The following is a 13,034-nucleotide window of genomic DNA, read 5'->3' as shown; positions in this document are numbered from 1 at the left end:
TTCTGCTTCTCTCAGTCCTACAGGAAAATCCGATTAGCATCACAAGATAATACTTTGTCGGTTTGAAATTATTTTGCAAGTATTATTTGGAGTGCTACTAGCTGACAATACCTCTATTATCATACTCGGTTTCTTGTAAGCTATGATTCCACCTCCCACACACAGCTTTAGAAATAGGTAAGAATGTGATACTTCTGACCTAAAAAATAACTTTCAGATCTACTGAGAATAGTGGTATTAATTCTGCAATTAAGCTGACCTGAAATAAAACAGGCTATAAGGTGATCGTAGTTAAATTATCTTAAAACAAAACAAAAGACGGGAGTGGACTTATCTTCAGCAAGTTGATATTGAACTTTAGTGAACAAAAGAATAACAGAATAGATTTTTTTTCTGAGTATTTGTGGTGAAATTCTTAACTTTATCAACAAGGTAATTATGAAACTTTGTCACAAATGTTCTTTAAAAGTTACTGTCTTGTTAATTAACCAGGTCAGATATTTTTTTGTTAACCAGAGATTCTTAACTTATAAATTCTTTGCAGGCATACATCATAGCTGACTTTTCCCTGTTTCCACTGATTGTTAATATAAGCTGAAATACTAAAAATACTACCCTGGTATTGCTTTCCCATTGCATTGGCAGGAGTGCTGACACAATGAAAATTGGGAGAACGGGGTGTAGACAGTTGCCACCGGGAAGGCAGACACTCCTCCACGCAGTGCCTCCACTGGAATAATGGCCTCTGGTATAAAACCTTTGTCAGCCTTTAAGACAAGTTGCTTTTGGCTGGTGCAGGTCCAACCTATTCAGCAACCAGATAGACTGGATACTGTGGACTAGGAGGAAATGCCTTTAAAAGGTCTATTACATACTTTATATGCAAGTCTGCTCCAACTCCTATTTCTACTTGCCTTGGGGAAAACAAACAAACAAACACAAAACTTATTGCTTCATCCCTTCCCATCTCCACTTTCCCATAGAAATTATAAAAAGAAAAAAAAGTTAACCAATCTTCACGAATCATAAGACTGAAAATTGTGCCTGTACTGTGGTAAATTAGCATATTTCTTGCAGAATAATCTTCTCAAGAATCACTCTTTTATTGGCCGAGAGGTAGAGCAACCATTATAAAACCTTACGATTCCAACTATTCTGACTTAAAACGTCTACAGGTGTTTTGTTTACTGTGAGCAGGAAAATATTCACTTGTAATCATGTACTTTTGTTTTTCTTCCATGCTGCCCAAGCATTTCCATACTAAACTACTGGTCTAACTGTAGAAATTATGTTGCTTGGCCAAAGGGGCCAATGATACCTACAAGCCAGTTGCCTGTTTCAGATAAGTGAGGTTGTGTGAAAGCAGACATGATTTGAGGAATGCCTGAGCAGATAAGGTAAGAGAATTTGGAGTGCTGGTGGAAGCAGATAAAGCCAGAGATGCAGAATCCAAGTTACTTGCTTCCCAATACATTCTTTGCGAGAGGTACTCTAAATTCGTGGGCCTTTTTCTAAAGGAAAGTAAGTGTTTATGCTAATTTGTTGGTATTAAAACATATTATGCAAATACCTGGTCTTCTTGGTATTAAAAAAAAAGGCAAAAAAAAAACAAAAACACAACAGAGCAACACTATTTAATTTCTGTTGAAGCCACTATGAGCTTAACAGATCTTTGTTCAACCTATATTCATTAAAAATGAAGATTTGCTATTGCACACTTGCAGTATAATTAACTTCTGAGCTTTGGGCTGAGCTCTTGTTTAGCTGGAATTTGAAACTTGATCAAAATGTATGAATTATCATCAATATTTTGTGAAAATACTTCCATGGGTACACAGAGAAAAAAATATCAAAGTATGTTTTGTATTTAACACAGATTTATTAAAAAAAAAAAAAAAAGTATATTAACTGTAGTTAGTAAATTGGCTGGCCTTTTATATGACCATGCACAACATTCTTAGGAGAAGCAGTTTCCTAAAGATGCAGATGGGAGACTGGACAACTAGTGAACTTTTTTACAAGCACTGTCGACAAGGTTCCAATTCCTTTTGGTGTGTGGTTTGTTGTTTGTTCGTTGTTATTTTTTAAGTAGCTAATGGCCAAGTTTTCAAATGTACAAATTTTTAGATTTTTAAAGCTACCAGGTCTGAACTTTCCCTGCTCGTTTTTTTTCATGCACACATAGGAGGATGGAAATGAGTTTTCCTGCCTTCTTGATCCAAGCTTTCTCCAGTTTTGCATTAACTGGTTGAGGTGCTTTTCTGGAACATAGGAAAATGTTTTCAGGCTTCAGAGGTGTCACAGGAAAATAAGTGCTTATTTTTAATTAATTTAAGACTTCATTTTGTGGGAGATTATTTTAAATAACAGGTACTACTATTTATAGACAGAAATAAATGTTCTTGGAGGTCAAACATTTAGGGTGGGATACATCTCTCATCCAACCTTAGTAATTTAGAAGTTAGACGTGTAGTCTAAATCCATCATCTGGGCTCCTTCTGTAGATAAGCTGGGATGGGAGGGAAGGGAGAGAGGCAGTTCTGCAGGCAATTCATTCCATTCCGAGATACTCATCCCCCTATCTCAATGTCTTGGTCTTTGAAGGTGCCTATCTCGTATTGATTAAAGATGGAGCCTGGATGACTAGCTGAGATTAGAGGGGAGGCTTTGAGATAGCCACAGTTAGGGTGGGTTTCCTCACTTCTGGCTAAATAAAATCTCTAAAAAGTGAGTAGCAGTCGGTTAGTTTTTTTTTGTCTTTGTGTATTACAAAAATGTTAATCTATCCTTTTTAAATAGCTTAGTGGATTACTTTATTACATAATACAACTCTCTTTCCAAAAAGTAGATTTTGTGTTTGCTGTAATGCTGGAAGAACTGGACAGGAGCAGGTAAGCGATTTCAGAAGCTGAGTTTTGCAGGTACTTCTAACTTCCCAGGCTTGCAGGTGCAGTGTGCTGTACCGGTTGGTACTGCTAGTTTAAAATCTTCACTGAAATACTGTGTAAAGTAAACGTGTGTGTCTAAAGGAAAGGTATTTAAACGTGTTACTATGGCCTTTAGTAGCCTTTCGTTCCAGATTCAAGCATATTTCCTAAGGACGCAACAAAAAGGAATTGATACCGAACAATAGTCATACGCTGCCCTGTTTGAATTCGTGTATAGCTGGTGCATTCCAACCCCACCAAACCAGTTCAGAGATAAACTATAAATAATAACCTAAAGGAAACACTTTGATGTCTGTTTTGTATACACTCTATGAGACACGTGAATAGGAGAAAGATACTTTTTCATCCCCACCTTGTAATATTCTAAAGTAATGTATGCTGGACCAGATGACTAATGTTTTAAAGTTTGCACAGCACAATGCACACAGTGCATCACTCTGAAAAGGAGCATAATAATTAAAGCAGAACTGAAGCCCTATGATCTGCTTATAGGCGAGCTGTGTGCACTTCTTGGGGATTTGGGTGTCTGATACATCATGTGTTCCGGCGCTGCATTTAGTGGATTAGAGATACAATTTATGTTATTGTTTAAAGAAATTACATGCTTAATCCAACACACATGATGCAAGAAAGCATACTTAGTGGAGAATGCTTTGGCCTCATTGGGAATGTGTTGCTATACATTCTTATAAAATTCTTACAGTAATAGGTATTGTTAATTTTTTATGGTGTAGCTACAGAAGATATAGCTGTATAAGACATTACACGCCATTCTTTTTACAGGTGCAAAATCTTCTGCTCCCTGTAATTTGTGATGCAGAAAGCATTAACTACATTAGGAGGAGGGAAAGCAATAAGACCTCCTGGAAGAGATTCTCTCTGCTTCTACCTTTAGGTTTATAGTCAGGCTCTCAAGATGTTTCTTTGCTTTTTTTTTTTTTTTAATTCTAAATGTGGCTATGTGTGGCAGCATTTGTGACTAACTAGCTGATGGGATGTTAGTTGAAATGATAGTTAAAGATGGGAAAGTGTAAAAAGTCAATCCTTCAGTCTTTATTCCTTTTTTTATATGCCAGTTTGTTTTGTATGTATAACTTTCTAAAGTTTGAGGGGAAGAAGGATGGGTCATGTCTTAAGATCGAGTCCATCTGTTTCACTTGTTCCTGTAAGTCTGAAATTGTTCTCAGGTATCTCATGCATGATGCAGTGAGTCAAGGACTCAACTTTTCTTGACAATTTCTGTATGAAATGATTTAAAATACTCCCTCCCAGACAGAGGTCTAACAAAGAATTCTGTGATACTAGATTAGTTTTAACCCCATGCTGCAGGAATGGCGGGCTAATCTTCAACTTTTCTGTTAATCATCACTTCATTGGTTAAGATAGGCAACTACTTTATTTACTATAACTGAAAACATCCTGCTTTGCTCCCTAATGCTTACCACTGGATCTGATGCCAATTTGTGTTCATTTTGTGTTATTCCCATACTCAAACCCAGTAATGCCTAATTTGAAATACGTTTCTTCTAGAATACGTCTTACTGTTGGTTAGCTTACTTGAGGTAAGTAGTTAAGGATTTTATATACACACATATATATGCTTGAGGGTGGATTTCAGCAATTACTGAGACAAGGTGATGTGCAAAGGAGGCTTGCAGAGAAAAACAATATTCACATATGGTAGGAGAATGAAATTATAAACCAAACTAAATGTGTGTTTTTTAAAGAAATAATAATCTGTTTATATTCAGTATTTAAGCCACCAAATTATTAGGACTAGAGTACTGGAAATAAAAGCATTCCTTACCTTTTTTTGGTGTGTTCATTGATCAGATTTTATAGATCTGAATACAGAAGGTAAGTTGACTCCAAAAACACAGTACAAGGTATCAAATCTGTTTAGATAAAATACCATTACAGTTGGGAAAGAGGACATAGGTATGGTTTAAGATACACCTCTATGGAAAACATTTCTGTGATGTATAATGTGTTTAAAAAATGTAAGTGATGACTTTGAGGGTTTTTTGATTACAAATGATTGTCAGAGCATCACTGTTTTCTATACAGGTGTATACAATTTGTTTTGAATCCAAGTTTCTCTGTCACAGACATTTTTTAGTATTGCATTTTGATTGAAGAGCACCTGCACTCTCACAATCCAACCAGCAGATGCAAGCTAACATATTTGCAATGTTCTTTCCATGCTATAAGTGAAAATACCCACTGTTTATACCATATTGATGCTTAAGGTTCATCCTTCTAACTGTATAAACATTGCTTCTCCAGGTAGGGTAATGATGTTCTAGGCCAGGGAACTTAATGAGAGAGGTTGGTGGTTGTTGTTGTTTTTCTCCTAAGTGCCTTTGGCTCATAACCTTCCAGAACGGTATTTCTGGATAATTCCTATTGTTACTGTTATGATGCCATGACAAGGTTTACTTAAATTGTTAACTGGATAAACAGAATGTCAACAGCAAATGGTGACGAATTGTATTGGTATTGATGGAACCCTTTTGAAAATGACTGAGTTAAAAGCTTTAGAAATTGTGACAGTAGAAAATTTATCACCAGTACATGCTTAAAATCTATTTTAGGTTGATTTATTCAAAGAAGATATCACAATATGCAGCCGAACCTCAGGAGATTGGAAAGAATGGAAAGGACCACGTTCTTCACGGTGGAGTACACACAATAATCATCTACTTGCTTGGAGATGATTAGATTAGTTTAAAGGTTTGTATATTGCTTATGTCTCAAATTCAAAACCAGTATTTCTGTTCTGTAAAAGGAGAAGCTGCAGCACAAGTTAAAGTAACTCGTCTTTTCTGTTTTTATTCCCATTGCTATATGAAAGTTCCACACAATTTTTTCTTGCCTTCTGCTTCTGTCCTCCCAGACAGGCCTGAGTACATGTTTAAATTACTAGCCTTCATTTAAAAAGGGGTGTGATAGTTAGCATTAATAAGAAAGAATGCATAATCTGAAAGCAAAGTGAAAATATTTTTGTTAAGGTACATGATTCTAAGAATTAATTAAATCAAAGTATGCTAAAAAGTATTTATGTCTTAGTGTTTACTGAAACAGACTGAGATCCTTTGTTAAGACTGGTATGTCTGCAATTCTTAGCCTCCTGATAGAAAGGCAACATTTAATTTTTTGCTAGTTATTGTTTGCTAAAAACAAGTTTAGAGATTCTAACTGGGGCCAATTTTTTTTTCCCAAGCTCTATCTGATATGATGCATGGAATACAACATGACTTACAAAGGACTCTAAGGGGAGAACTGTCATTTCAGATACAGGGGAATTCAAAGAAGGCTATTTTTGTATACAAGTACACTCAAGTAAAAGATCTGAAGCATCAAGACTAAAAAGTCATTGCTGCAAAACAGTATCACTTAAGACTGGTATGCGCATACTCAAGGCAAGTATGGAGTTAATCAAAAAAGTGGAAATGCTTCTAGTGCAGAGGGGGGAAAAAAGTATTCTTCCATGTATTTTTGGTCCTATATCAGATGCCTTTTCACATTCTATTCCGTTCTATTAATCCCCTCTCCCCTCTTAATAACGTTCTAGTTGTATTCAGTTTAGTTGTTGCAATTTTGCTTGTTTATAAAGCATTCCATATGAAATACCTCACAACAGTTCTACTTAATACCTAAAGAATTCCCCCTTAATTGCAGTAATTCTTAATATTATCAAAAGTATGCTAAACACAGCAGGTTAAAACAAGAAATAAAGGACTACAACTGATACTGCATGAAAAATCTGTGTAGGCAGAAGTAGTCATCACAGATGGGATTCATTCAGTATACTGCTGTTAGTTCTACCACCCACAGAATCTTATTATCATTTCCTACCAAATACAGTTCATTAGCTCTGAAGAAATCTCTATTGTTTGTTTCAGCAGATAATTGAAGTTAGTGTGATGATATATGGATATTGAGTAGTTAAAGGTCATGCCAATTAAAAAAAAAAATTGTTCTTTAAGTTTCTGAAGGTCATAATTAAAAGTGTTTTCATTCAATGACAACCAGTATAACTTCTGATTTGAAGAAACACTTGAAAACTTATCCTTTATTACTGAAACTGAAAGTATTCTTTCCGCAAGAATAGAGCATCAAGATGTTGTCCATTCTCTACTTGTTCGTTTTTGCTTTTGTTCCAATTAAATTATAGTAGAAATTTGAGCAAGTGACATCCTGCCACAGAGGAAGGAAGCAAGCTTCTACCTTTTTGCGGAAGCTCAAGCTGACATTCCTGATTTGTATACAGGGCGGAGTTCTGCATTCTTTTTATTGCTGTGAGTGTTGACAGTGATGACAGTTCTTGAAGGAGAGACGGTTCTTTGATCTTGTGTGTCACTTGCTGTGAGGAGGAAACTTGCACTAAATTATTGTAAGGGACTTGACTTAGGAGAGCTGGTAGAGTGAATGGACATAAAATTCTGATTCATCTGCCACTTTCTTAGGAAAAAAAAAGTCTGTTATAATGCAAGTTATAAAGCAACTATGGTGAAAATAGCTGTAGATGGATCCAAAGTAAAACATACAAAAACCCTACATGCTTGCTTTCCTACTTTAGAGAAAAACCTAGAATTATTAAAAAACGCCCAATCTTATTCACAAACTGTTGTATCAGCACAACCAAGAGAAGCACAGCACTGTGGTAGAAGGGTGGAAACTCCACACGCAGGCAGAGTACTCATTCTGTTAATCCACGGCCAAAGAAAGTGCAGTACATTTAACAGAATTTAATTAAAATTTCCAAAGAATCCATTCTTGCCGTGGTCAGTTCATTCTGAGTTAGGGGAGAGTAATTGTTTCTAAGTGGTTTGCCTGCAGCAATAGAACAGAATTCAGGAATTTCTTGTTTATGAGTTCCTCAAAAATTACCGAATCAGTCACATGGCTGTCTAAAATAAAGAGTATTAGCTGCAAAATGTTAGTTGCTAAAGGTAATGAAATTAGGATGAAGAGCTTGCTGTTCAAGAACTATCTTGTAATTTCTTCTTGCTCCTGTTTACCAGATTGTTAAACAACACATTTAATGCCTAAGGGAATCTCCTATCTTACTATTCCTTCCTTCCTAGTAGCTTTACAGATTTCCGTGAATGAAACAACAGATTTCAGATGTTGATTTCCTCACTTAGTTTCATTGCAGCCATCTGGTGGTGACATCACACATAATCACCTGTGTCTAACAAGCACCTGATAGTTCTGCTTTGGGGACTGAAATGAAGGTGCAATACACACACATAGCAGCTCAGTATCAGGGTGTATTTGTACTTCAATGATTTACTATCATGATTAAGATACACAGGAGACAACTTCAGCTGTTTTAGTTAATTTAGATCATTTCCTGCAACTTTACTCATCCTCCCCATTAACATGAAGACACATTTATTTTTTTTTCCCTGAGGTATACATTAAAGAGGTTAAGTAGGTTGGGCCCTGTGACTAATGATTCCTTGGCTCTGACTGTATTTTGCTCTTCTAGAGTATTCCATGACTCTTTATTAGCATGCAGGGGATAGATTCTCAGCTGTAAGACAAGACTTGGAAATTTACGTTCTAGAAATCTCATAGCTTCACGATGAGGAACTGTAGCTCTAAGACCGAGCTTCGAGGTACAAATACAGAACTACTTAAATGGTAAAAACAAACAAACAAACAAACAAAACATCTTGCATTAGCATTGTCATTATGGTAGCTCTCTGTTTCTGAATTTTCATGTTCTGCACTGATTAAAAAAAACAAAGCACAGCACACCACAGCAAAACTTGGTCAAGGTGATGCTGCAGTAATTGAATGAGGCTTTTCAAACTCTGTAGGAGTTTGTTGTTCCACTAACACTGCAAAAGCTCGTTTTTGTCATTGCCAGTACCTTATCATAGGCAACACATGAAAAGCACAATTGGGAACTACTTCACTACACAAAGCATGAATTTAATCCTCTCCTTTTAGAAATGTCAGCAATATAAAGAGGCAGCGGCTAAATGAATACACTACAACCTGACAATAAGCAATAAACATTTCCTCTACCAGTGTCGAGTTGTGAAGGATGGTTAGTATTACCTACATGGACAAAACCCCTGGTTTTAAATGGTCATTTGCATACAAAATGAGCACATTCAAAAAAACCACATTCTAAAATGAGTATTCACTGCAGAGATAGCATTGTGTAGCGCTTCTCTACCTAGGGCTACGTTACAGATGCCAATGCTGCAAGTAAACTGATCACTCCTTTCATATCTCTCAGTTTTCTATGCTGTAGCATATACTTCCACTGAGGAACAGAAAGCATATCAATAGTACTACTGGTATCACCTGATGGGTGTGTTGGTTTCTACTTTTGAGTCAAGCACCTGACTGTCAGTTTCCTCGAGTGAAAAAAATGGAAAGATACACAGCAATTTTACTTCCCCTACCCTTTGCAGAGAGTCGTCTGCTAAGGATCTGTCCTGGTTTCAGTTAGAACAGAATTAATTTTCTTCCTAGTAGCTGGTAGAATGCTGTGTTTTGGCTTAGGATGAGAAGAGTGCTGATAACACCCCGATGTTTTAATTGTTGCAGAGCAGTGCTTATACCAAGCCAAGGACATCTCAGCCTTTTGCTCTGTCCTGCCAACAGGCAGGCTGGGGGTGCAGTAAGAGCTGGGAGGGGACAGACCCAAGACAGGTGACCCAAACTAGCCACAGGGGTATTCCATACCATCTGACGTCATGCTAAACAATATATAGGGGTGGCTAGCCGGGGGGAGGGGGCCGGACTGCTCAGGGTTAGGCTGGGCATCGGTCAGCGGGTGGTGAGCAATTGCATTGTGCATCACTTGTTTGTACATATTATTATTACTTTCCTATTATCACCATTGTAACATTATTGTTATTATTGTTATTATTATTTTGTTATTATTATTTTCCTGTCTTATTAAACTATCTTTATCTCAACTCACGGGCTTCACTTTCCATTTCTCTCCCCCGTCCCAGAGAGGGAGGGGGGAGGGTGAGCGAACGGCTGCGTGGTATTTAGCTGCCAGCCGGGTTAAACCACGACAGGATCACAAATAGGAAGGAGTATTCTGAAACAGTCAAAGAAATTTACAACAGAAATACAACAAAGAAAGACCCAGCTGCAGACAGCATTAATTTCCAGCAGAAAGTGCAATTTCAATAACCCAGCAGTGTTTCCCATGTGTACTTCCTTTTCCTATTAGACAATGAAGCAAGTCAGATGTTGTGTTAGAACTGAAGTAGGTGAAGTTTACCTAAAAGTGCAGTTAACTGTGCTCCAGGGGCAGTTTTGCAAAAGCTCCTCTTGCTTTTCCATTAACATCTAAGAGACCTGACAGCATGTTGATGTAGCTCAGTTCCACTGTGCTAGGTTCTATAGCTAAGGAGAAGCACATCCTGAAGTGATTCATGTTTTTTTCCCTAGCTTGTTTTCCTCAGCTCTGTAATTGAAAATTGCTAAAGCATTATTTGAAGTACGTGTAGTATCTTAGGAACTAACTCAGTGATCATAAATTTGCATCACAAGTGCACATATAGCATCTTACCTGGCATAAATTTTCAATCTGAACCACTCATTAACTACACCACAACTATGACCCACTCTGTAATCACCACTGGCTAATATCTGTCAATTTGAAGCTCCCTTTCCTACATTTTATTTTGTTCCCTTCTTTTAGCGCCTTTTGGTTTTATGTAGAGAAAGAAACAGTAAAGAAACTTCTCATTTGTTTTTTTTGGGCGGTTAGAAAACACAGCAAGGGCAGAAACATTGAAAACACAGAAAAAAAGGACTTGATGGGGAAAGAATCAGATAAGCCCTACCGAGGGAAAATACAGAACAAGGAACAGAGGAACTGTGGAAGAGAGGTCAAGAATGAATGAAAGATAGCTATCTATTCTTTTCTAATCAAGTGAGTAACAGTATACTGGCCTTTAGGGGAAAAAAAAAAGCCACCGCCTGCAACTGACATAGCCCATGTCAGTATGAGTACTGACTAGAGTTTTCAGAGAAGTACGATCAGTAATTTTACTCTTAATAGGTGTAGATGCCAAGCTGAAGCAGAAGTATAAATTCTGTAGAAATTAAAGGCAACGAGTATTTGGAATGTTTACCATGTCATCAGCAGGCAAGGTTGTCAAGCTTGTGTCTATTCAAATACAAAATATTTAAGTTACAGCCAGATATTACAGTAAGAGAAATTGAAACACAAAACCTTAATCAAGCTGAAAGATTTAAGATGTTTCAGTGATGTAGTTAAAAAGATGTACGTAAGCATGAAGCCATTAAAATGACTTAGGCCTCTTAATCTTCTCAAAAGCAGATTAAGCTGAACTTAAACAAAACATGACAAAGTAAAATTTTGATTTTATGCACTACGTATCCTTGGTATGGATGTTCAGTATGTACAGTTCTGAAAACTCATTTTCCTAAGGTTTTTGTGTCCCCAAAATATTGCACTGCAAGCTGACAGTTACATCATCACACTTGGCACACTCAGTTAAGATATTTTTAAAGGCAATGGAGTATTTCAAAGGTTCTAACTGAAAAAGATGCTATGAAAAGTGGCATAATACTTTTATATGAAATGTTGGCTAATTCTATTAAGTTTAATTACAGAAATTCCTTTTTTTCCCAAGGTACTATCGTAAAAGCTTTTATGTGGAATGTGGAAGAACTGCAGAAAACAAACGTATACACTAAAAATCAATTTTCAATACACTCCAGTATACTGTGTCCAACATGTTTAATTTCTTGTTGTTCAACAGATTTATTCTAAGTACAGAAGTATACCAGGTACAGTTTTAGAATTAACTTCCCTATGGTTGTAACTTGCTTCATGTACAGTAAAGATGATCAAACACCAAATTCATTCTCCAAGAAGAGATCTTTAATGATGGTCAGAAGACTCTGAAAAAAAGACACGATTTAGCCTGTTCAAACAGTAGAGTAAACCAATTCAAGAACATAGTTCAGAACCTAGAATAGATGACTGTATCTAAATCTGAGCACAATATTTGGCAGGTTCAACTGTCCTGATAAGTAAATCTACCACACCAAATGAAATACACAACAAATTCAGCTAATAGTAAGAATCCTTTTTCACACATTTTAAAATGCTATTGCAGCAAACTCTTCCGCAGCCTTGGAATGGTTATTGGTATTGGTTATTTATAATTACAGTTTATTTATGCTATTATCCTTAAGTCTATTATTGTCACTAATTATATATATAAAATGTAAATAATGTTTACATATACAAATTCAACTGGGAGCAAATGACCTATCTATAATGGTACAGAAAGTAAACTGAGTTATAGCAGCTCATGACAAATAAGAGGGTATTATGTAGTTAATACTTACTATCTGCCACTGCTTTTTTGCCTAGAGGAAAAGAAAAAACAAAACAAGCTGAACAATTACACTTAAAAAAAAATAATCCTGTTTATATTTTACAGATAAATTTCAATTAGATTACACAACTCATGATTTCTTGAGTGTGAATAAGATTTTAAAAAGTGTATGAGATGTACTTTTTATGGTACATTTCCATAAACATATATAAAAATTATTTTTAATCAACCAAGATTTTAAACATTATATATATAAATTATTTTTCATCAACCAAGATTCTATGTATTTAGAATTCATAGCCATCAAGACTCCCACTATAATTCGAGGAAAATTTATACAGAATGGTAGTTTTGCATAGTGTGTGTGTATATATACACACAAAACTGAAGGATGTAAACTGAAGTAATAACAATACCGTTTGTCTTAAAATCTTGTTTTGTAATTAAAATAACTTATTTCACATTCCCAATTTAATTGTTCTCCTAAAAGTCTGATTTATGGTGACCAGACAAAAACATAAAGAAAAAAAAATCTTCGTAAGGCAGGCAGTCATAAGAGGCTGTAAAATCTCCATCCTTGGAGGGACTCAGTTGAATTCTGACTGGTGCTATCAGCAACCTGATCTAGCTGCTCTGAGCAGTGGTTTGGAGCAGGTGACTTCAAGAAGTCCCTTGCAGCCAAAGTTATTCTACAACAACCCTAAACTTCAGGAAGGGCTACAGC

This window comes from Aythya marila (genome assembly GCF_965140915.1).
Source record: "Aythya marila genome assembly, chromosome: 5".
In the NCBI taxonomy this organism is placed as follows: domain Eukaryota; kingdom Metazoa; phylum Chordata; class Aves; order Anseriformes; family Anatidae; genus Aythya; species Aythya marila.
Note: the sequence above shows the minus strand (reverse complement) of the source record.